At 34.8% G+C, this 27,361-nt stretch overlaps 1 long non-coding RNA gene across 1 annotated transcript in view; it reads left to right on the forward strand.

The window, feature by feature from the left end:
• LOC128775356 (uncharacterized) overlaps nt 1-27,361 on the forward strand; it is a 78,904-nt gene that overhangs the window by 40,756 nt on the left and 10,787 nt on the right. The gene's annotated exons all lie outside the window — the stretch shown is intronic.

The raw sequence follows: 27,361 nt of genomic DNA on the forward strand, positions 1-27,361 counted from the left end.
AAATTGAAGAAGACACACAAAAAAAATGGTAAGATATCCCATGCTCATGGATTGAGAGAATAAATATTGTTAAAATGTCCATACTACCCAAAGCAGTCTACAGATTTAATGCAATCCTATCGACATACCAATAGCATTTTTCACAGAACTAGAACAAATAATCAAATAATCCTAAAATGTGTATGGAACCACAAAAGACCCCAAATAGCCAAAGCAATCCTGGAAAAGAACAAAGCTGGAGGTATCACAGTCCCAGATTTTAAGATTTACTACAAAGCTTCAGTGATCAAAACATTTGATATTGGCACAAAAATAGACCCATAGGTCAATGAAACCAAATGGAAAGCTCTGAAATAAAACCATGGTCATATGGCCAATTAATCTATGATAAAGGAAGCAAGAACATACAATGAGAAAAAGACAGTCTTTCAGCAAATGGTGTTGGGAAAACAGGACAGTTACATGCAAAAGAAGGAAACTAGACCACTTTCTTACACTATATACAAGAATAAAAGTGAGACCTGAAATGTGAGACCTAAATGTGAGACCTGAAACCATAAAAATCCTAGAAGAAAGCACAGGCAGTAATTTTTTTTAACATCTTCCATAGAAACATCTTTCTAGATATGTACACTGAGGTGAGGAAAACAAGAGCAAAAACAAATTATTGGGGCTTTATCAAAATAAAAGCCTTCTGTACAACAAAGAAAACAAATTAAAACAAACAAAACAAAAAGACAACCTACTGAGTGGGAGAAGATATTTGCAAATGATATATCTGATAAGGGATTAGTGTCCAAAATATATAAAGAACTCCTAGAACTCAACACCAAATAAAATAAAATAAAATAAAATAAAATAAAATAAAATAAAATAAAATAAAATAAAATATAAAATAGAATAGAATAGAATAGAATAAAATAAAAAAAATAAAAAAAAAAATAAAATAAAATAAAATAAAATAAAATAAAATAAAATAATAATAGGCAGAAGATGTGAACAGACATTTCTCTGAAGAAAACCTACAAATGTCCAACACACGAGAAAATGCTCAATATAACCTATTATCAGGAAAGTGCAAATGAAATCCACAATGATATCACCTCACACTTGTCAGAAGGGCTAAAAATCAAAACCACAAGAGACAAGTGTTGGTGAAGATGTGGAGAAAAAGGAGCCCTCTTGCACTGTTGGTGTGAATACAAACTGGTACAGCCAATTTGGAAAGCAGTATGGAGGGTACTCAAAAAATTAAAGATAGAATTACTATATGATCCAGTGAGTCCACCACTGGGTATTTTTTTCCAGAATGTTTATATATGGCTAAGGAATATTCCTTAGCCATAAAAAAAAGAATAAAATCTTGCCATTTGCAACAACATGGATGAATCTAGAGAGCATAACGCTAAGTGAAGTAAGTCAGAGAAAGATAAATACTGCATGATTTCATTCATATGTAGAATTTAAGAAACACAAAGAAAAAAATGAGACAAAAAACAAAACAAAACAGACTCTTAAATATAGAGAACAAACTAAGGGTTACCAGAGGGCTGGGGGTGGGGAAGGGTGAAAGAAGGGAAAGGGATTAACAGTACACTTATGGTGATAAGTACTGAGTAATATATAGAATTGTTGAATCACTGTATTGTACACCTGAAATTAATATAACACTGTAATTTAATTATACTGGAATTAAAATAAAAAAGTAAATAAAGTGCAGGGACAGAAAAAGCAAAACAAAACAAGAATTCTAAGAAATACGCGCGCACACACACACACAAAGCCTTTGGAAATAAATGAGTTTAGCAATAATACGTGATATAAAGTCACTATACACAATTCTATTAAATGTATATATGAGCAACAAGGTATCTGAAACTAAAATTTTTAAAATATAATTTGTAACATTAACATGAAATACTGAAAGATAAATTTGATGAAAAATGTGCAACACCTATACACTAAAAAGGAAAAATGTTTCTGAGAAAAATTAAACAAGATTTAAAAAACTGAAGAAACATAACATGTTCATGGATTTGAAAACTCGACACTGTTATTATGTTGATTCTCCCCAAATTAATATTCAATGCAATCATAATCAAAATCTATCAAAGATGGGGTTTTTTTTTGTAGAAATTGACAAGCAGATTCTAAAATTTATATGGAAATGCAGAGGACCTTGAAAACTAAAATAAATGAAAAAGAAAAAGTCAGAACTTATGCAATTTGTTACCAAAGCTCAAAACGTTAGAGCAGTCAAGACAGTGTAGTATTTGATATTGATACGAAAAATAAAGAGATAAACCTGGACCCCAACTTTGCCCCTTATGCAAAAGTTAACTCAAAATTAATCAGAGATCTAAATGTAAGAGCTAATATTATAAAATTTCTAGAAAAGAACATAAGACAAAAGATCAGTTTCCTTGAGTTTGGCCGAGTTCTTTAACAGGATACAGAGCACAAAATATGAAAGAAAAAATCAATAAATTTAACTTTTTCAAAATTGGAAGCTTCTGTTCTTCAAAAGATACTTACGAAGAGAAAGGCAAGCCTCAGACTTTAGGAAGTATTTGTAAATTATATTTGACAAATAATTTATATTTAGGATGTGTAAGGAACTATTACATCCCACTCATAATACAAACAATCTAATAAAAGTCAGGTGGAATATTTGAACACACAGCTTACCATATACCGATGTCAAGTGAGGGCAAAGATACTAAATATTCATTAAGGAAATTCAATTTATAACAATAATATTTTACCATACACTCAATAGAATGGCTAAAATTAAAATGAATGACTGTATCAAGTGTTGACAAAGATGTGGAGTAACTGGAATTCTCGCACATTGCTGGTTGGAATGTAAAATAACACAACCACCTTGGAAAACAGTTTTCAGTGTCCTATGATATTAAACGTATGTTTACCATACTTCTCAGCCCTTCTACTTCTAGGTATTTTCCAAGAAGAAACAAAAATGTATGCCCATACAAAGAGTTGTACATGAATGTTCATAACAGCTTTATTTTTAAAACCCAAAAACTAAAACAAAACCTTAATTTTTCACCAACAAGTGAATGGGTTGAAAAATGATTATATATCTACACCAATGGTATACCATCTTTTTCTGTAAAGAGACAAATAAAACATATTTTCAGCATTCGGGGCCATATAGTCTCTACTCAGTTCTACTGTTGTAGCATGAAAGTGACCATAAACAATATTTAAGCAGATAAGGATGGTCAGATTTGGCCAACAACAAGCTGAAGTTGGCCAACTGAATTGCCAAAGCTTGATCTATATACAATGAACTACTACTCATCAATAAAAAGAAACACACTATTGATGCATGTAATAACATGGATGAATCTTAATTATGCTGAATAAAAAAAGAAAACATGCTATATAATTTCATTTATAAAAGCCTAGACTTTGTAAACCAGTCTATAGTGACATAAGGTTTATCAATGGTATTTGTGGCTTGGTTAAAAAATTACTTAGATATGGTTCCTTTAGTTATCTCAACATATTTATAATATTTGATTTAAAGTGTTTGGTAAATCCAACATCGGGGGCAGTTTCTATTTACTATTTTTTTTGTTTTACTGCCTATGGGCCATATTTTCCTATTTATTTATTTGACTCATGACTTTTTTGTTGAAAAGTAAATATTTTAAATAATGTAATGTGGCAATTCTGGAAATTAGAGTCCCTCTCCCAGTTTTTTGTTGTTATAGTTTGTTGTTTTTGTTGTTGCTACTGTTTGTTTATTTAGTGAGTTTCCTGGACTAATTCTTATTGGTCTGTATTCTTTGTCATGTTCACCCCCTGAAGTCTCTGTTTGGTTAGCTTAGTGGTCTACTAATGGTTAGACAAACATTCCCTTAAATTCCAGTTCAAAAGAAGTTCCAAGGGTGATTTCAATGGGCACAAGTAGAGTTCTGTGTCAATACCTAGAGAGGAGAGACCTTCAATTGTTAATTCTCACTAGAACCACACAGGGAGACTGGCAGTTTCTCAAAAATAGGAAGAAGAAAGTAAAACCTTAGTGTCTATTCAGCAGCCCTTCCCAGGATATACCATTATTTCTGGATATTCCTAGGCCCACTTCAAGCAAGATCAAGCCTAGTTACCATGTGATCCAACTCTGAGTGACCCTTTCAAGACCAAGATTGGTCAGGAATGAATTTAGCTATAGGGAATCCTTCAAATAATACATTTCTTTATCCCCTACCTACTTATAGTCTGATTTTGTGTTCCAATTTTTGAAAATACTAGTCCAGGCCTAAATATCCCATCTCAATCTAAATTAGTCTGACTTTGGGTTTGTGTTTATTTAGTTCTATTTCTTTAGGAGGAGTCACCTGAATTTATATGAAAAGTTTTTGTGTGAAAATTTTACTTCCATTGCTAATTAGGGAAAAGAAAAGTTTGAAGGCAGAATGCCCACTCAGAAAGATAAAGGTACTGTTTGTTGATTGATTTCCAGGTAGAAAGCCAGAAGTTAGACCTCTAGCAACATGCTCAATTGAAAGGGAAATATGGCCAAGGGTAGATCTGATACAAATTAGCAGGTTTGTGTCTTTGATTTGGTGCCTGTGCAATGAAATGGTAAGACCAGAGGCACCTGGGTGGGTCTGTGAGTTAGGCGTCCCTCTCTTGATTTCAGCTCAGGTCATGATCTCACTGTTTGTGAGTTTGAGCCCAGGGTCCGGCTCTGCACTGACAGTGTGGAGCCTGCTTGGGATTCTGTCTCCCTCTCTCTCTGCCTCCTCTCTCTCTCGCTCTCTCTCTCTCTCTCGCTCTCTCAAAAATAAATAAAAAAACATTTTTTTTTAAACTGTAAGACCAGATTTGAGTTACAAATATTGAAAGGATCCTCCAACTGGACCTTTTATCAACAGATGTTCACAATTCATGTTAATATATAGCAATAAGCAAAATTATCAGTGGAGTCTATGTTAAATAATGCCTGTGACAAAGACAATGAACTAATCTATACATTTTCTGTATTTACAATTGTTTAATGAGTAGAAGTTCCTAGATGAAAAAAAAATATATATCTGATTTCCAGAAGATCCTGGGAAGCATTCCAAAGAGAACCAGATTAAAAAAGGAAGTGTCAGAGTGTATCATATATTTACTACATTGAGGCAGTTAAACTTTAGGAAATTAAACAATACTAGCTCAAAAAACCCCACAGTTTCCTAAATAATAGCAGGTTAATTGTGGTGAAAAAGTTTATCCAAACATACCTACCCCAAAGGAATTAGAAGAAATGTCTTTTGTTGTAAATTAAATTGTAAGTGACTAAGATAGTCTTTTAACTTGTACTATTTTGTCACATCTATTCCCATCAGTCACATTAACTCTACATTAAACAAAACTAATTGTGCACACATATTTTCTTGCTGAAAGCACAGCGGTTTCTTACACAGGCTCTTCTATCTTGCTTCTGCCTGATTTGTCTAGGTACCAAAGTATATCAGTTTTTTTCATATAAATTTTAAAGAAAGATGCAATTCAGTACTATCATACCCGAATTTAAAACCTTCTTTTAAATTTTAAAACCTCTTTTAAATTTAAAACCTCCTAGACTTTGGTCAAAGATAATTTATTTTTGTTAAGAATCCCAAATAAGCTTCCTAGGAACTAGTGTGTAATTCATTATATACCCCAATATTTAATAGTAAGTAGAACATATTTCTTCTCTGAAAACTTGACCTATTCCTTGGCTCTCAGGTTTTATGGACAACTGCAGATGAATAAAGATGATTGATAAAATCTAATGGATATGTTTGTGTTACTCATGATATAGTACATTTTAAAAATATACTTCTGGGGCATTTTGTTATTTTAAAATTCAAGTAATGCAAAACCATTGTTAAAAATGTTTAGAGCCATTCTACTGTTTCATAAACAGTTATACACAGTCACAATATCAAGATACCACATCAGTTTAAAAATAAACACTTTTCCTGTACCATTTTTATAGCAGTAACTTGGTGATAGAAAAAAAATATATTTGTAATAGAAATTACAATGCATATGTTTAAAAGTATGTATTATGTATCTACAACCAGGTTTTTGGAGTTTAAGTTTTATTAAGTTTGTCGCATATAGTATATTTTATGCTAGAAAAGTCTCCAAAACATGAGTTTTTTTTTTTCTAATAAATAGGAATTCTTCCAAATATGTAGTTGGGAACTAATCCATCTCTCTTTAGCCATGAAGGTGGTGCCTCTCCTGCTCCCCAGGTTAAGCTAAAGCCAGAGTAATGAAGGATAAATCCATTAAAATACTTGTTAATTATCCATAACTATCTTCCAAACAACTAGAGCCCACTTAGACTTCTAGGTCAGAATTCAAGCCATAGTACCTGGTCTATGGTTTCAGAAAACTATTCGGGTGTGTTTCTCCCCTCCTCATCACTTAAAAATGAATACACAGCAGAGTTTTTTTATATAGTGATCAAGAAAACATGTGTATCCCCATGTCTGTTCTGGCTCAAATCCAGTGGTTCCAACTACTCAAGCCTCTTCTCATTCTCTTGAGAAAATCTACTTGCACCAAACATATTTGGAAAAGGGGCAGATTTTAATAAAGACTTAGTAGAGGAGGAAAAAATATTTCACATCAACCTCTGCCATATACCCTGCAGCATATAATAGGTATTTCATAAATACCCATCCAACTTGAATCTTTGTAACCCTTCTGGCAGTTCTATCAGCTGCCAACTCAGGAAGACCATAGTTTTCTTTTTCCTTCTTGTATCACTCAAAACCTGGATTTTGCCACCACAATGCAGGAAATTAATCAAAATGTTATTTCAACCAAAGCAGCTTTCCCTGAAAAGTAAATTTCTTACCAACTGCAAAAAAGTTAAAAATATTCATATGCTTATGTATTTCTTACATATTTGTTGCACTTAACAATGATTCTTTACAAAATCTGTAGTAATTCATGAAAGCCATTGGTTTTATATTGAAGACAACCCACTTTTTTGTTCCTGTATTCACCTAGAACTCAAGCAGCTACACATAGAAAATCTTATTAGCATTCTATTGGTAGCTGATATTACCAGACTCCTCCAAAATGAAAAGGCATTCATTTACTTGGTTTTCATACTGAAGCAACCAACTTAAAATATATGATGTCCCCAATGTATTTAGCAAAGATAAATGAAGGGACCTATAGTGTGACCCTGTAGTGTCACTATGAACTCACATGAGTTTGGCAATCCCTGCACCGTAAGTATTTATTATAATATTCCACAAAAGAGGCCTACCAGACAAAGCCTTTCTTGCTTTTGGGCATGTATGAGCATCTTGGATTCTGTTTGCTACATTCTTTTAGAGAATCATCGAGAGCAAATTCATCCTGAAAGATACTTGGTGATTTGAAATGCCTCCAAACCATTTATTTCCAAGGGTCAATCTACCCCTTCCAACTCATTTAAAGTTCTATAGATTCTTAGTTCACATATTGGAAGAGTATTTTCCCTCACTGAATTAACTTAATAATACTTATTTTGTAAATACTTATGGAGTACCTACTGTGTCCCAAGCACTATAGTAGGTAGTATACCACAAAAATGATTTCCCACCTGTGCTGATTATTCTCCATTTATACATCAAAATCCATCTCTGCCTCTCTCTACCCTACCTTCAGCCCTGGGAGGCTGAACTCTAGTCATGAAAACTATGCCTGCCCTCTGATTCCCTGTTGGGTTTGCCCAATGGGAGGTACTCCCAGGAGTGAGGAAAGAGGTTAAGACATTTATTCTCCTTGATCCGTATGCCCCAGGCTATGAATAGGCTCAGGCTGAATCCTTCTACCCATAGCCCCAACTCCTGCTGCTTCAGCTCTCACCCTGTAAGCAGTTGATTTTCTGGCCCCTTTAGGCTTTGGGTAATAATTGCTGCCCTCTATTGGTAATCTCGGGGTGTTTCACTCTCTTTTTCCCATAATCCTGTCCACACCTTTGTAAGTAGTTCCCTCTTTAAACTCTTTTCAAGTACCCATTTTGCATGCCATTCTTTTCCTGCAGAGGCCCTGACTTGTATACTGCCCTCAAGAATAGTCTCACAGAAAGCCAGCTATAGATGTAATCAATATTTTCTGTCCAGTATTGTAATCAATATAAAGGTGCAATGGATACACCGATGGATATTCCTAGTTGTTTACTCAAAATGTATCTTCCTTTTCTTCCTTACTTACAGAACTCTAATTCAGTTTAAAATACTCAATCTTCCAGGTCCCCTGGATGCTAGTTTGACCTTTGAGGATGTACACAGAAGTCTCCAAGGTAGAGGTCTGACAAAAACTGGTTAGTTCAGCTAGTACACAGACTTTCCTTTTTTTTTTTATTTTTTTTTTTTTATTTCTTCCCTCCTGGAATTCAGATTCACTGTCTGAAAACACAGTAGTCATCCTGACACCATGTGATGTAAGCCCTTCACAAGCTGTAATGGAACAGGAAGCTGGAAGGAGCTTTGGTAATTCCCAGAACTGATATTCTGGCTCTCAACTGCCTACATCTCAACTTCTTATTATGGGGAAGTAAGGCAGGGGGGAGTAAATCCTATTTACTTAACTCAGTATGGTCCATTCCTGATACATGTAGGTGATCAACCCCCAGATGATATAAGTTAGTAAAAAATAACTCTGTACAAAGACATGATCCAGCATTGTATATAAGGAAAAGGAGTTCTGAATGTCTAGACCTAAATGTAGTAGAATGGTGCAGGGCAGGAGAGTAGGGGAAGAAATGAAGTTGGAAGATAGGTAGCTGGATCATAAAGCACCTTATCTACTGTGTCAAAGGAGTTTAGATTTTATTCTGCCAATAAGAATGTGTATGTTCATTTCAGTGCTTTTAGCATTAAGAGAATACTCAATAAAGATGATTTTAGCAATACAGGCATTTATTTGTACACATTTAATGAAAGGCCCATATGTAGGGGGTTACAAGGTAGATTCAGAGACAAAAACTTCATCTGCTTAGAGTCTTCTATGGTTGATTTTTCTGTGATTCTCTTAACTTTCGCATTACTGGGAACATTTTAGCAGCCATGCTCTAGGCGTCACATCCAAACGATAAAAAAAGGGGGGGCTGCTAACTAGACATCTCTCTTCTCTCTCTCTCTCTCTCTCTCTCTCTCTCTCTCTCTCTCTCTCTCTCTCTCTCTCAAAGAGGAAGGTCTTTCCTAGCAGCCTCCATCAAACTTCCTTACAGGTCTCACTGTAATGTAAAACCATTGTTAAAAATGTTTAGAACCATTCTACTGTTTCATAAACAGTTACACACAGTCACAATATCAAGATACCACAACAGTTTTAAAATAAACACTTTTCTGGGGCACCTGGGTGGCTCAGTTGGTTAGACGTCTGACTTGGGCTCAGGTCATGATCTCGCAGTCCATGGGTTCGAGCCCCGTACCGGGCTCTGTGCTGACAGCTTGTAGCCTGGAGCCTGTTTTGGATTCTGTGTCTGCCTCTCTCTCTGCCCCTCCCCTGCTTGTGCTCTCTCTCTCTCTCTCTCTCAAAAATAAATAAATGGTAAAAAAATTTAAAAAATAAACACTTTTCCTATACCATTTTTATAGCAGTAACTTGGTGATAGAAATAAAAATATATTTGTAATAGAAATTACAATGCATATGTGTAAAAGTATGTATTACTTATCTACAACCAGGTTTTTGGAATATATATATATATATATATATCCCTAAATTCTTCTTTAGCAAGGGGGAATGATGTCACCAAAGGGGTTTAGAGAATGTTACCCCTAAATATGCCACTCTGACATAAAGATTATTTTCAGCTGAAGGCAATTGAGGAAAAACAGACATAGGAGGAGCTCTCTGGCTTCCTCCAATCTTGCTGAAAGCAGAACATAAATTCCTCTTATCAAGTTGTGTTCCCCTTTCCCATACCAGGAAGGTTATAACAACCTTATCACCAGAGACAACTACAAGATGGCAGCTAGATGCACATGCACAAACTTTACTAAGAAATCCTTATCTTCCATTGGTTTCCCCAATATATTTACTTTCCGACAGTTAGCTGCCCCTAAAAACCTAAAACCTCTTTTCCTTTGTCTTGTCACATTTCTACAAATCTTTTGTTCTTTGTTCAGATGCTATATAAGCCCCATTTATAGAATATAAGCTATTCTAACCACCCCGTTGAGTTACTCATGACCTGGCATAGAGTAGGTGTTCAATAGTGCTCTTGAGGCCATGATATGATCACACAGAGTCATAAAATGGGACAGTAATATGTGGTTTGGGGTTCAAGTATTTTGGGGGCACAAAGGAGAAAAATGATAGTTGTAAGTAAACAATGAAGGATTCATTTAGTGCTAACAGTTGATCTCTTTATAGCTTAACTCAGCTCATCTCTTGTCTTCACTATTTTTTTCTCTGCTTATTTTGTTCAAGTTTTTTAAACTCATTTCAAGCAATCTTAAAATATTTTTATTTAGATTTGAATTGCCAGTGAGCTACATATTGATGCTAACCTAAACTCATTTTGAATTTTTTTGGTTAATATAGATTCATTACATCAGCTCCAATTTATTATGCTCCCATCATGCACCATAATTGCAATAGTAATTTTTATATACAATATTTTATTTAACATTCCTAATAAACTATAAGGATTTATATTATACTATATAATATAATTATCTATTATATATATCTATTATCTATATATTATCTATAATATCTATAATATCTATAATATCTATATATTATCTATAATATCTATAATTATCTATTATATATATCTATTATCTATATATATCTATATCTATAATATAATTATCTATTATAGATATAGATATCTATATATATCTATATCTATAGATATCTATATATAGATATCTATAATTATCTAATATAATAAACTATATTATCAAGATTAAGTTCAGCTATGAATAACCGAGTTCAATTAGATATCAATCTACTTTTCTATTATACAAAAGTCTGAAAACTGATATATTAACTCTGCCTTATAAAGTTCTTAAGGAATCAGGCTCCTATCAGGCTCATTCCTCTGACATCCTTAAGATGTGGCCCTGTCCTCTTTGCCCAAGAAAGCAGCTGGAGCTTCAGCCATCATATCTACATTCCAGACAGCATGACAAGGAAAGATTTGAAGAACAAAGGGAGGAGATGGGCTCACATCAGTCATCTTTTAAGAAAAGTTGCTTAAAGTTGACACATGACACTTCTAATTACAGATCTTCCTTGACTTACAATGGGGTCATGTCCCAACAAACCCATTGTGGATTGAAAACATCATAACTCAAAAAATGCGTTTAATATACCTAACCTGCTGAACATTATACCTTAGTCTACCCTAGCCTACCTTACACGTGCTCAGAACAATTACATTAGCCTACAATTGGGCAAAATTATCTAACACAAAACATATTTTACAGTAAAGTGTTGAATATCTCATGTAATTTATTGAAACTATACTGAAAGTGAAAAACAGAATGGTTGTATATACAGCATGAGTATTGGATGTTTACTCTTAGGATTATGTGGCTGACTGGGAGCTGTGGCTGCCTACTACTGCCCAACATCAAGAGAATATTGTAACTCATATCACCAGTCCAGGAAAAGATCAAAATTCAAATTCTAAGTATGGTTTCTATTGAGTGCATATTTCATTCATGCCGTCATAAAGTCAAAAAAAATTGTAAATTGAACCATTATAAATTGGGGACCATCTATACATTTAGAACTTAATTAAATGGACACACCTATTTACAAGGGAGAATAGAAAATGCTATTTTATTTGGGACAATATTTTCCAGGATCAAAATTGTGACTTTTTCTCCCATAGAAGAAAGGAGTGGGTATTGATGAATAATAGCATTCTGTGCCACACTTATAACTCTCTTTTTTACATATGAGGAAATAAACACTAAGAGGGTAACTTGTCCTTGATGACACATCCAGCTCATGTCAAAGCCAGAATATGAATCCCTTTCTTCTCGATCCAACTTCAACACTGATTTCACTATATAACAACAGCCTCCATCAGTTAAAATGTGAAATGGATGCTTTTTCACCATGATTTTGTTTTTCCTTAGAACTGACATGGTATCACAAGCATAAGCATAAACATTTTTTGATAAATCAATACAGTGAATAATTCATAACATCAAGCATTTTTGTAGACCTTGATTTTCTGTATTTACCTTTCTGTATTAAAATTAATATTTAATTTAATTATTTAATATTATATTATTTATATTATAAATATTTATATTTATAATAAATATATATTTATATATATTTATAATAAATATAATATTAATTATATTATATATTATATATTATGTATTAATAATATAATATAATATAATATAAATATATAAATATAAATATAAATATATTTATATTATAATATATTTTAATAATTTAATATTTAATTTAAATATTAATTAAAATTAATATTTGGTTTAAATATTAATTAAAATTAATATTTAATATTTAATATCTTAATATTAATTTCTAGCTTAGTTCTGTATGCTTTGTTTTTGGTCTTCCCTCTATTCTAAAAGATATCAATACATTTTTTTTTGTTTATTTTCTTTACTGTCTATAATGCACACCTCATACCTGGTGTTTCTGTATAAAATTACACAATTGTCCTGAGGCATCCCTTAATGTTTTCCTCCTGCATTATATATCCTATAGACAAAACACCCATCGTGTTGATTTTACATGACTCACATTTACCCTTTTGCATCATCCACACTTCTGCTGACCTTTTTTTTAATGTTTATTTATTTTTGAGAGAGAGAGAGAGAGCAAATAGGGGAGAGACACAGAGAGAGGGAGACACAGAATCTGAAGCAGACTCCAGACTCTGAGCTGTCAGCACAGAGCCCAACGCAGGGCTCGAACTCACAAACCGTGAGATCATGACCTGAGCCGAAGTCAGACACTTAACCGACTGAGCCACCCAGGTACCCCTACTGAACTTTTTGAAAGACTTTCTTGTATTACTGCAATGAGTCTTTTCAGTGGCTACCAAATCCAAGGACTCGATGCTTCTGAATCCTTACAAAATAGGCTATTTGTTTCCTCAGATGTATGAAGATCTAGTTTCCCAGTAATTTTAAGATCCACTTTAAATAACTTTGTTTCTTTCCAATGGTCTCTATAATATAATCTCTTTATCTGCTACATCAAAGTTATAATACTTTGCACCATTCTCAGAGTATCTAATGCCTGAACTCCTTCTAAAGTCATCAGATACTCTTGCTGCTCTCCTTGTCACAGTCATCTTCGCCGCAACTCCTGACATCTGGACCGATCTCCTGTGACTCCCAGACACTCCATCAATTTTCCAATCTCATAACAATAAAAATATCTTGCCCGCCAAATGACTCCAATTTCTCTCCTTCATATTTGAAATGTTCTCTTATCTAATGTTCAAAAATAATGGGTAATGCAAAATTTCCATTCTATTGTTTAGTGACTTAATTTGTCAACTAGCAAAGCACTTAGATCTGAATGCAGGCATTTCTCAACAAATTGTTTTGGGGATTTGGAGGGTGGGGGGTGGGACCAGCATGATCCTCTTCTTCAATGACTCCTGGTAACATAGTAATGTAAACTGATACTTACATATCTTTGCTATTATTAAAGAGAGAGGAATGAATACAACAAAAGTTTGGCATTGACTGTACTTGACACAGAGAATAATGGAGCACCTCCAAGCAAACTGGGAATTGTAATATACAAGAGGTGTTCTGCTGAAAATATAAAATATGAGATCACAGATCAAGTGGTTTATGAACAGCAGCAGGTCTCAAGAGAATGTTTCCCCTATAGACATATATTAGTACTTTAATGACAGCGCTTTTGACATTTTAAGCCTTATAAATGACTTCATATGATCCGCCTCCCTGGAAAAATACTTTCGGAGACTAAAGATTGGATAAAGACATCTACTTAGTAGGAAAGGAACAAAATGATACAATCATTTATTATTTTTTATTAAACCTATTGGAGTAAAATTTATTTTGTCTTGGCAAGGTCACTGAAAATACTTCAATGGAAAACAATTGGAAAGAAGTCGTTGGGTCCTTTCCTCTAAGCATTTTTATCTAAGACATTCCCTTGATGTTGTGGGAAAATATCAGATTTCAGATTGGGGGATCTTTTAAAGGAGTTATAAAGCCTTCAAAATTTGACTCTCAAAGCCAAATATATAATTAAGGTGACCTGAAAATTAGCTCTATCCTTAGTCTTAGCATGGGTTTGTTGTTGACTTTAAATTCTTTTCTTATTACCTCCAACTATTTAATTTTCTTCTAACTTTATACAGTTCTTTAAATTACTGAGTACTCCTATGGGAAATATAAGGATATTCTATCACAATTTCTGTCCAAAAATTTAAATGTTTTATAATATCCTTGTTTTGTCTATCAAGTGACGTGCATAAAAACAATCAGTTTTTCTTTTAGACCCATTTTTCTCCAATTATTTAAATTAGTTAACAAAATTAAAAATTGAAAATAATTGCTGGGGTGGCTGGGTGGCTCAGTGGGTTAAGCGTCTGACTTTGGTCTCAGAGTCCTTGAGTTCAAGCCCCACATTGGGCTCTGTGCTGACAGCTCGGAGCCTGGAGCCTGCTTTGAATTCTGTGTGTCTCCTCTCTCTCTGCCCCTTCCCTGCTCACACTCTGTCTGCCTCTTTCAAAAATGAATAAATGTGAAAAAAAAAAAGAAAATAATTGCTAGCAAGATGTCCCTAATCACCTTTTCATTTTCATTAAAAAGAAAATCTAACAATCCTGGCTTATAAGGTATGATTTCCACAAGTAATTATGTCTCTAGTTTTATTTTAATATGATTTTAACTCGAAGACATTCAATATATCCTTTTTTTTTCTAACACAAAGGAAAATGCAAATGTTTTAAGTGAAAATTTAACTCTTATTTCCTTTAAGTCACAATATAATTCATAATATTTGAAAATTTACCCTAGAAATAGTTTTAGCTAAATCTTAAAATGATTTCAGGCAAACAATTATTAGTGCCGCTCACCAAATGTTTCTCTCTCTGCCTTGTGGCTTATAGTAAGATTGCACTCTCTTTTACATGTGTTTTGGGACCATGTGACTAGCTCTGGCCAATGAGTTGTGAGTACAAGTAAACTGTGTCACTTCCCTGCGGAGTATTTAACAGCTGGTAAGATATCCTTCTGAGCTCTTCTATTTCAGCAACGTGATTCACAAAGTTTGAGATGGTGGTGTCTCTGTCAATCCAGGCCCCTGAGTGGCTGTGATGTTTTGAGTCCCCTGCTGACTCAAGATGGACATGTAATGTGAGCCAGCAAAAAGCTTTATCACAAAACACTTCATGTAAATTTTTTTTCTTTTACCACAGTATAATCTATTCAGATTAAAACAGAAGGTTTAGGGTCTTTTAATTTAGGGTCTCTATTTTTTCAGCCTCACATTTACTTAATCATGACACTTATCTTGGTCTACTTTAAGAAAAGTTAGTAAAGATATAAGAAAAAAATAGATACAGAGAGATCAATAAATTACAAACTCAGGAAAAACATTTTGAGTGTAACAATATATGAAAGCACAGAAATAGATGATTGCAAATTTTCTTTTCTTAGCCACTTCTTCATTTTTTTAATTGCAAGAGAAGAATTGCACATTAAAGAAATAAAATTATATATAGAAAGATAGAAAGAAAACAGAGTAATCACACTCCAGACATGTTCACATAATCGTATTAACATTTTGATGTCTCCTGCTGATCTCTTCCTATGTGTATTCAGTGTGTGCATGCATTTGCAAATTTAATAATGCACTGTGTAAATTGAAGAATTAAAGTAATAAAACATAAGAAAGAAAATGCATTTAAATATTCAACTGAGTTTATGGAAATATGAAAACAATTGACAAAATAATTACATTAAACTTTAAACTCATCACTATCAAAACATCCTAAAAAGGATATGACAAAATGTACTTGCATACCCTAAAGTTAAATTTGTGTTCATAAAAAGAAAAGAAAAGAAAAAAAAGACACCAGGCAAGAAAAATAATTAAATTTTTAAAATTTTGAAACTCATTTGATGTTTTATATTTTGTTACACTCAGAGTATATGACCAATAAAAATATGTCATTAAGACTTCATAATCTAGTTGTCAAAAAAAATTAATTCACACAAAAAATTTCACAAAAGGAGTATGTGATCAATTGAATATTTAAGGACTGAATTTTGTAATATAGACTGAAAATACTTTAAAAAGAGTTCAAAGATAAAAAGTATTTATGAGAAAGTAATCAGAGAATACTTCTTAGAAAAAACAGGAATTGAACTTACCTTTTATTTTCCATAATAAGATAAGAATTTCTTCTCTTTGCATGGACCATACAATGAGCTGTATTGACATTTGTTGCCATGGAACACATTATTAGGGCAAGAGCAGTAAGTGGATGGGGCAGAACAAGTACAAAGGGCCTAGTTAGCTGTGGGGCTAGCCTGGAGGGGTAGGTTCAAGGTCTAAATTATAATACCTAAGTGTGTTGATTCAGGCTGGCATTCAGACATAAGACATCTGATTTTATGATGGCAAGTGTCTTAGTCAATCTGGGCTGCTATAACAGAATACCATAAACTGGATGGCTTAAACAATTAACATTTATTCTTCACATTTTTGGAAACTAAAAGTCCTAGATCAGAATGACAGTATGGTTGGGTTCTTGGTAAAGGCCCTCTTCCTGGATTGCATGGCCACCTCCTTTTGTTGTGTCCCACTTGGTTGAGAAAAAAAGAGAACTAGCTCTCTTCTTCTTCTTAACCGACTGTGCCACCCAAGCGCCCTTCTCTTCTTCTTCTTATAAGGACTAATCCCATTATGGGGGTCTCTATTTTCATGATCTAATTACCTCCCAAAGGACCCATCTCCATATGCCATCACATTAGGGCCACAGCATCTGAATTTAGAGGGAATACAGACATTCAGTCCATAGCATAATCAGAAGTCCATAGCATCATCAAAAGGTAGAACCATGTCAGGGGCTGTCATGATGAGGATAGACCTCCAATTTAAAGCAGAGTCCTCACACTTGGTGAGCATCCAAGGACAGGTTCTAGCCCCCTGGGGGTAGGGGCTAGCAAGTATTGAATAGGGTACCAGGGAATGCCCTAAATCAAGTAGGATTGTTGTTTGGAGCAGGGTTGAATTTCTAACAATGACGTTGAATATAAAATAAAAAATAAGGCTGAAGCCAAACAATAAAGATTGGACTATGATTGTAAGAAACTCTAAAGAGGAGATGCAAATGCCCAAGGAGTTTACCCTGAGCCATTAGATAGAGAGCTTTAGTCACAAAACTAACTCCATGTTCTACCTGCTGGTAGGGTTTCTTAAACTCGGGCTCTAAATTAAGGAGAGCATAGTTGAGCATGTAGGTTTAAGACTGAAGATCTTTGACTTGCAGCTGAACAGAATTTGGAAAGCAAGAAGTTGACTTTCCCCATTTTGCAAATGTGTCCATCATGCATCATCTTATCTGATCCTCCCAAAACCTATAGGCCTTTGAAGTGGTATAATTATCCTCATTTTGGAGGATAACATGACATGTCCAAATCTTGAGATCAGTAAAAGAAGTCTCTCTCTCTTGCTCAGTGTTCTTCCTTTTGAACTGTGGGGAATCATGGGAGCTTTTGTAATGAGATAATGAAACAGAGAAAAGAGAAATTGCGATTACAAGAAAATAGTGGTTTTGATTTAGCCAGATGACTAAAACCCAAGTTATCTTTAGAGAGAAATGTTGTAAAACTATGTGGAGTTCTACGTTATGGGCGTTACATTAGTTTACTAGGGCTGCCATAACAAAATACCACAAAACTGTTTTCTCACAGTTCTGGAGACTACAAGTCTAAGATCAAGGTGTCAGCAAGGTTAGTTTTTTCAGAGGCCTCTCTCCTTGGATTATAGATGGCTGTCCTCTTCCTCTGTTTATGAATGGTCTTCCCTCTGTGCATGTCCGTATCCAAATTTTCTCATAGAAGGACACAATCTTATCAGATTAGGGTCCATCCCAATGACCTCATTTTAACTTAATTATCTTTTTAAAAACCCTATGTCTAAATACAGTCGCATTCTGAGGTTCTGGGGGTTAAGGACATCAACATGAAATTTTCAGGGATATAATTTAGGCTACAACAGAAGCTTTAAAATCACACTTTTGGAGATTGGCATGACATAAAAGAAACAGGAAGCCATTTAAAACTTTTGAAATGTGTGGCATAATGAAAGCAATGTTTGAGAAAGATTCTTTTGGTGGTGGATTATAAAATGGATCTGGGAAAAGATTAGAAACAAAGACACCATCTAGAAGACTGTGAAAATAGTCTAGAATGGGAAACATGAGTATGGTGATTTTCCAAATATATGAAATTTTTATAATATGATGGCAGTCTCTCCTTTTTTTGAAAAAAACTTTGAATAGAAGTATGTAATACAACACATTTCTGTAAATGTTGCCACAAGCATTCTGGTTAATGCTATAATATAAGAGGAAAAACACATAAAAGGAGATAAAAAGTGGTAACAAAAATATATTCTAGATGTTGTGTTAATGTTATATAATATGATAATTATCATGTACTATGCAACTGTCAGAGTAACTTCTGCCCATTTATCATGCATTTATTTAGCAAGCATATATTGGGTAGTGACTATTTGCTCTGTACAGAAAATAAAAGATATAATCCTCCCCTAGAGGAGCCTGCTATATTCTTTATGTTCTCTAAAAGTGGGTGTGTTAATTTTTTTTCAAACAATTTAAACTTTTTCATTGTCTTTGCCAAAAAATATCTTCCTCTAGGGCTTAAGCTCCATGAAGAATCATGAATTTACCCACCCACAAACCACTGAGAAGTCATCAAACTCCTTTTCCAATGAGAAGCATGGTATTTTTTTTATATAAGGAAAAAGTTCTAAACATGCCAGAGAACACTCTCTCATTCCTACAGCTTCCTTTAAGTACCTTCAATCACCCTAATTCCCATTGACTTCAAAGAGAGCTCAGTGAAGATATGGCAGAGAAACAAGAAGTTGGCAGGAATTGTACCAACACATCCTCAAACCACAGTGTGTTAAAAACATGAACCTTTCATGAAGCTAAGTGCCAACAAATGATACTTAGCATTTTCAAAGAGCTTTCCAATGGCCTAATTAAATGTTATGAGGTCAATCAGTATTATTAGCCTCATTGTGTAGATAAGAAAATAGAAACACAGTAAGGTTAAGTGATGTGCCCAGGCATTCACAATAAAAGTGTTCACATTAGTGTTTGACCTCAGAGGGCTTGACAACCAAGGAATGCTTCAACTCATCTTCCAGTTCCCTTCAAAAATATTCTAGCTTATATAATTTATCAATTGACATTTATGAACATTTTTAATAGCTATTAGATGTTCTATTTAGATTCCAAAGGTGAAAGCACTAATTCCACATCAAAAATAACCAAAATTTCTCATCAAATAGCTCCAAATTAAAATAAATGTGTTACAGACAAATAATGATTCTGATAAATGTGGAGTTCTCTTAATAGGAAACTATATACAACTATCAGTAATTTTTATATGCTCATATATGTTTTCTGTATATCTGTGAGGTGATGAATTTTAATTGTGATTAACTCAGTGAAAATCTTTGAAGTTCCCATAAACTATCATAAATTTTCTAGTAGCTTATCACTGCAAGAGGGGATTGAGAATGCTTTTAAATCAAAGTTTGGCACATTTAAATGACATAACCAAACTTGTAGTCTTATAATAAATTGTCAAATAACTCTCACCACATTGAATGTTAAGTATTGGCTTAAATAGCACCCTCTTAATAAAGAGATTGATATAAGGCACAATTTAGACTGTTTCTTCAACTACCACTAATAATAACTTTATTGCAAGTTCATATAGGAACCTCCATTGGTGGAGTCAACTTATACCTATATATACTAATCTTTAAATCTCTGGTATATACTTTTTTAAATAGTATATACTTTTTAAATTAAAGCTTTATGGGTTTTTTTAAATCTAGCTTTCTTTCATTCCTGCTTAAGTCAAAATCCATGTTTCTATTTTCCCCTGCTCCAGTATTGTTTTATAAATTGTCTATGTTTCTAATAGTCTGATTTAAGGCAATGCATTGCTTGATGTGTTTTTAATCAATATAAATGAAATCAATCTTTCTCTCATTAGTGAACTTATGTTTCAAGAAGAGGAAGAAGTGGGAGGATAAGAAGAAGAAGAGAAGAAAGGAGAATAAGGAGGAGGATAGTGAAATTGAATTATTAATTTACCCATATTCGGTGTCTTTGCCCCTAGGAATTTCGATGTTGCATTGTGAAATGATACTGAAGTTAAAGCTTGCCCCCAACCCTCCTTCATTGTGTCACAGACGGTCCTTCAGTGTTGGCTTATAAAAGATGTGCAATATTAGTTAATATAATGGATATACTTCCATTAACCCACAAACCAGCTTTTCTTTTCTAAGGCAAATTATTTTTTATCAGTTTTTCTTCCTAAATCTTGGGGACTTTCTTTTTGACAGTCTGTCCGAGTTATTATTAAGGTAGACGTGTATGCAGTATGAGGTGGTGGTTAAATTCTGGAGTTCACTCTGCTTACGGTTTAAATCCTGAATTAGCTATTAGTCAAGGGCATAATCTTGGGCAAGCTGTTTACCCTCTCTATGCCCCAATTTCATCACATGTAAAATTGGAGTAATAGAATTATATGCTTAATAGGCTTGTGTAAGTTAAAAGGAGATAAGACAGATAAAGCACTTAGTATAGTACTTGGAATAAAACAAGTACTCAGTAAGAGTCCATTATTGTGTGAGGTGCCTGGGTGGCTCAGTTGGTTAAGCCTCCGACTTCAGCTCAGGCCATGATCTTGTGGTTTGTGAGTTTGAGCCCCACACCAGGCTCTGTGCTGACAGCTCAGAGCCTGGAGCCTGCTTCAAGTTCTGTGTCTCCCTCTCTCTCTCTGACCCCCTGCAGCTTGCACTCTATCTCTCTCAAAATTAAATAAACATTTTTAAAAAGCTTTAAAAAAGGTCAGTTATTGTTGGAATTAAAACAATGGAACTTATACGTTGGTCCATTTACCCTTACTGATTTATTTGCAAATATCCACTCACCAAGTATTTTTGAGTGTCTACATGGACTATGGACTAGGAATTCCACATAAAATCCTAGTTAGTGTATTGAATAAAAGAACAAAAGGAAGATTTTGTTCCTATTTGAGGTATTAAGAGTCTAGTGGACCACACAAAAACTTGCATACAGATGTTTATAACACATTCCTTCATAACTGCCAAGACTTGAAAGTAATTAAGATGTCCTTCAGTAAGGGAGTGGATAAATAAACTGTGATACAATCCAGACAATGAAATATTATTCAGCACTAAAAAGAAAAAAAGCTATCAAGTCATGACAATAATTTAATAAAAGAAGCCAATCTGAGAAGGCTACATACTAAATGATTCCAACTATAAGACATTCTGGGAAAGACAAAACTATGGAGACAATAAAGATCAGTGGTTCCAGGAGATGGAGTGAGGGGGGAAGTGATGAATAGGTGATGCACAGAAGATTTTCAGGGTATGATACTATAATGATGGAAATTTTCCATATGATACTCCAGTGCTGGAACATGCCATTGCACATTTTCTCAAACCCATAGATTATACACACAAAAGTTGAACTCTAATGTAAACTACAGAATTAATGCTAACAGAGTAGTACCCTCAAGGAAAATTATCGTGATGGAGAATTGTGTTGGTGACAATTAGCATTTTTTGACTTTTTGACATTTTTTTGACATCTCTTATAAGAGAAAAAAATTGAATTCATTTTCCCATACACCTTTGCACAGAGGGTCATATGGCCTTGACTCCACCCATTAGTTACCCACACAACAGTTCTGTTCAGAACTGCCTCCCACTGGTTTTTTATTGAAACATAATTAACATGCAGTGTTATATTAGTTTCAGGTATCCAATACAATGATTCTAAAGTTCTATATATGACTCAGTGCTCATAGGATATGTGTACTCTTAATTTCCTTTATCTGTTTCACCCATCTCCCCACTCACCTCTGCTCTGACAACCACAGATTTAAAATTTTGTCTCTTTTTTTCTTTGTTCATTTGTTTTGTTTCTTAAATTCCACAGGTGAGTAAAGTCATATGGTATATGTCTTTCTCTGTCTGGATTATTCTAGTTAGTGTAATACTCTCTGAGTCCATGCTGTTGCAAATGGCGAGATCTCATTCTATTTTATGGTTGAGTAATATTCTGTTATATATGTGTGTGTGTGTGTGTGTGTGTGTGTGTGTGTGTGATATCACATCTTCTTTATCCATCTATTGATGGACACTTGGGTTCCTTCTATATCTTGGCTATTGCAAATAAGGCTGCAATAATCATAGGGGTGCATAAATCATTTTAAATTATTGTTTTTATTTTCTTTGGGTAGATACTCAGTAGTGGAATTACCAAATCATATGGTAATTCTACTCTTAATTTTTTTCAGGGAACTCCATACTGTTTTTCACAGTGGCTGTAACAATTTTAATTCCCCCCAACAATGTCTATGAGTTCCTTTCTCTCCACATTTTCACCAACACTTGCTATTTTCTGTCTTTTTGATTCTAACCATTCTGACAGGTGTAAAGTGATATCTCATTGTGGTTTGATTTGCATTTCCCTGATGATTCGTGATGTTGAGCATATTTTTATGTGTCTGTTGACCATTTGTTTGTCTTCTTTGGGAAAATGTTTATTCAGGTCCTCTGCCCATTTTTTAATCAGCTTATTTGTTTTTTTGTGTTGAGTTGTAGAAGTTCTTTATATATTTTGTATATGAATACTTTTTCAGATGTATCATTTGCAAATATCTTCTGCAATTCAGTAGATTTCCTTGTCTGTTTGTTGATAGTTTCCTTTGCTGTACAAAAGCTTTTTATTATGGTGTAGTACCAATTGTTTAATTTTGCTTTTGCTTCCCTTGCCTGAAGAGACATACCTAGGAAAAATGTTTCTATGGTCAATGTCAAAGAAATTATTGCCTATGTTTTCTTCTAGGAGTTTTGTAGTTTCAGGTCTCACATTTAGGTCTTTAATCCATTGTGAGTTTATTTTTGTTTTTCATGTAAGAAAGTGGTCCAGTTTCATTTTTTGCATGTAGCTGACCAGTTTTCCCAGCACGATTTGTTGAAGAGATTGTCTTTTCCCCAATGTCTATTCTTGCCTCCTTTGTCATACATTAATTGATCACATAAGCATGGGTTTATTTCTGGGCTGTTTATGCAGTCCCATTAATCTATGTATCTTATTTTTGTACCAGTATCATACTGTTTTGATCACTGCAACTTTGTAGTATACCTTGAAATCTGAAGTGATGTATATTCTTTCCAGGTAAAGCCATTTAATTTCCACTTCTCTACTCTCTGCCTCTCTCCTCCTTTACTGAGGCTGTCATGGATGTGTATGCTGTTATGGAGGTAAGAATGTTGAACCACCACAGGGAGTACAGCTACCCCATAGAATGACCAAGATCTGCAGAGAATTTTCATGTTAAAGAAGAAAACTGCTATTTAAGCCACTGAAATTTGGAGTTGTTAATTACCGCAGCATAACTTTTGCTACCCTGACTAGAACAGGCACATTAGGGTTTGCAGAAGCATTATATATGCTCACATTATTTTGTAAATAAATTAAAATGATGACTTAACCCAGCAATTGAAACTTGCATACAATCTGAACTGATTCTATAATAATATATCTGGAAATGTTTAAATTCCATGAGTCCTTCCTCTTCCCCTCTGCTGCCTTTTTCCTCTTCTTCTTTCCTTCTTCTTCTTCTTCTTCTTCTTCTTCTTCTTCTTCTTCTTCTTCTTCTATTATTATTATTATTATATTTTAGTTTTTTTAACGTATATTTAATTATTTTTGAGACAGGGAGAGACAGAGCATGAATGGGGGAGGGTCAGAGAGAGAGGGAGACACAGAATCTGAAACAGGCTCCAGGCTCTGAGCTGTCAGCACAGAGCCCGACGCGGGGCTCGAACTCACGAAGTGCGAGATCATGACCTGAGCCGAAGTTGGACGCCTAACCGACTGAGCCACCCAGGCACCCCTATTATTATTATATTTAAAATTTACACTTACAAACACTATGGTTTTGGGTCATTATGGACTTTTTTGAGCTCCTCAATGGTGTAATCTAACCTCAAAGAGATAGAATTAACCCCAAGTAGGTTTTGTGGAAATATAGAACTGTTTCATTGATAATCTATACATTTCTTACCTATTTTTTAGTTATTTGGGATATTTTCTAATGATAAAATTGAAATCCTTGAAAAATAAAGTTGGCAAAAGGCAGAAAACATAAGTCTACTGTCAAAAATTACTAGTTAGTAAATAATGTCTCCACCATAGAATCTGAGAATATATATACCTGAGATGATAAAATAAGTTTCATTAAGTATGCCCACTAGGATTGATTATTAGTAACTGTTTGAAGGATATGTAGAGTAAGAAGTCTGAAGCTAAATTTTTCAGAAAGAGAGCCATGGTTGAATTGAATATCTGCAGTGGGCATGGACGGGACTGTAAAAATACATGTCATATATCAGCCCTCTCCACCTTATGCTATAATGTCTGCTTATATGTGTGATGTAAATTTGGCTTGGGTTTGAAATAGTAAACACTTTCATTCAATCTTAAAGCAAACAGAATAAAAGACCCTAAATGGAAATGTGTTATTTTAGACAGTCTATTGCACAACACCCCCATCTTGCCAAAAATAACTCCATAATAAGATTAAAATTTCTGGCTACTCCTACTTCCACCAAGGCATTTGATGAGATTACTACTGGGTCCTGTCTCAAACACATTTCACTAACATACTACTTATGAAATTATATCATACTTAGATTGGAAACTCTTCTCACCTTCCTTCCTCTACATGATTGTGAAGTATCTGGAAGTAAGGTCTATGGCTGGTTCACCTTTATATCACCAGAAGTAGTTTAGACCTTGATGTCTCATACATCTATAATAAATGATTGTTGAGTATAAGCACTGCAAAAGGAATCAACTGCATGAAAAAGATTTTGTTAATTATGTAGCAGAGCTATAGGATCTCTCTCAATGCTGCAATTTTGCATATGTATTAGCTGGCCACAGGGTTGACTATCTTCTTGGAGTACATGGTCAAGTTCTTCAATGGTAAATCTAAATCAAACTGGGAATTTCTAATAAACCTAGAAGTTGTCTCAGCTGGTAAAAATGTCTGGAGATGTTAGAAGAATTAGATTATTAAATGGGCTCTTATAATCAATGGAACACCATCAACAGTGGTTGCACATCAGTTTTGGTCTCAGATTAAATCCTGGACAGTTTCATTCTTTTTTTTTTTTTTTATTTTTTTTTTTTTAAATTTTTTTTTTTCAACGTTTTTTTTGTATTTATTTTTGGGACAGAGAGAGACAGAGCATGAACGGGGGAGGGGCAGAGAGAGAGGGAGACACAGAATCGGAAACAGGCTCCAGGCTCCGAGCCATCAGCCCAGAGCCTGACGCGGGGCTCGAACTCACGGACCGCGAGATCGTGACCTGGCTGAAGTCGGACGCTTAACCGACTGCGCCACCCAGGCGCCCCTGGACAGTTTCATTCTTATCCCTCCTTTCATCCTGGCCTGCTTCTGACTACTCACATGTTCTCTTCAAAGGGCAACACCCTCCTGGGTGAAGTGCTATATAAGTCAATGGGAGATGACGGGTCCATGTGAGGGAGGACCCATCAAGGGACTGGCTCTGGTCTGTTTGTGTTCCTGCTGTTTCTTATGCCCAGTGTCTCAGGGTGGGGCTGGCTCAGAGTAGCTTTTAAAGCAAAAAAGGATGAGTTCATTCAAGACTAGCTTGTCGCCTGCCTCATTTGAAGACTACAACTCAATAACTCACTGGAAAAGAATGTTGCGTATTAACAATTTCTCACATAAAATACTTATTGGATCTGAGGTCTTGTATACCAGCATCTCTGGAAATGTGAGAGGGAAAATATATTGCTGCAGCTGAAGCAGACTGTTTATGTTTCACCAAGGCTTAGTCTCTAAGCAGATTTTCCTTGCAGTCTCCAATATATTTAGGAAAACAGAGTTGCCAGAAAACACCCTCTTTTCTTTTAACCAGGCTCAAAGCCTGAGAAAAGCCGAGCACAAAACAATAACTCAGTTATATTTATAATCTTAAACACCATCCAGAAGAGCATTTCAAAAATTATATGCTAGGAAAGATAAGACTCTGCCCCATAATTTCAGGAACAACTGTATGTCAGGCTGCCAGATAAATATTTACAGCACATTCAAATTTAGCTGAACTTATATGACTTCAATCAGTGAAACCGTTTCCAGACCCCAAGGTCACAACAGCTGTTATCAGGTTTCCCGAGCCCGCTGCCTCATTCGTGTCGGAAACAAAACGCCACACACTCTAGGCTTCCTCCCGTCCTGAAAAGCTGATATAATGATGATAGTCTTCTCGTCCCTTCTTCCTGTCCATGGAGAAAACACCTTTTCACCCCTTCTTTTCCCAGCTATCAGATCTTCCTACTTTGAACAGGTGAAGGGGCCAGCCATCCCTCTGAGGCGACCACATCTTTCTACCCTGGAATGTAATTTGCAAAATGTTTAGGCTGGAATTTCAAGGATGTAAACTGAGGTGACCACTGAGGGTGGATGTAAAGACATCCCACACCAGCAGGCTCTCAGCCAAATTTGCAGTGTCAAGTTATCTGTCTGAAAAAAAAATGCTTCAAGGGCCATGGAGGTGCCCAGAGTGGGAGCCTGCCAATTAAAAGGGGTGTGAATGAGACTTGCGGGGCTGACCAGGGTGACAGGGCCACAGCCATCCTTTGGCAGGAGGCAGTTTAATGATAGGTGTCTGACAGTGTAGCCTGGGTTCTTGGGAGCTTATGTAAGGTTCTTGGAACTGCACTCTGTCTTGTAAATTGCTGTGCTCAGATTAAAAGTGCCTGCTCCACCCCAGTTACTGAATTGTAACAAGCACTTTTGTTTCCGTAAGTAACCAGCACTTGCAAAGTTTACTCAACTCTTTGTAGAGATGTGGGATAGAGAAGCAGGAGAAAAAAACACCAGATTTCCAAGTTTTTTACCTATATAACAGGAGGGGAAATTTATAACAATACAGAGAAAAATAACAAAATAAGAATCAAAGTCAACACTACACTTTAATGATAACATTACTGACATCATGAG

Source organism: Panthera pardus, unplaced genomic scaffold (genome assembly GCF_024362965.1).
Source record: "Panthera pardus isolate Hobbes unplaced genomic scaffold, ASM2436296v1 HiC_scaffold_7, whole genome shotgun sequence".
In the NCBI taxonomy this organism is placed as follows: Eukaryota; Metazoa; Chordata; class Mammalia; order Carnivora; family Felidae; genus Panthera; species Panthera pardus.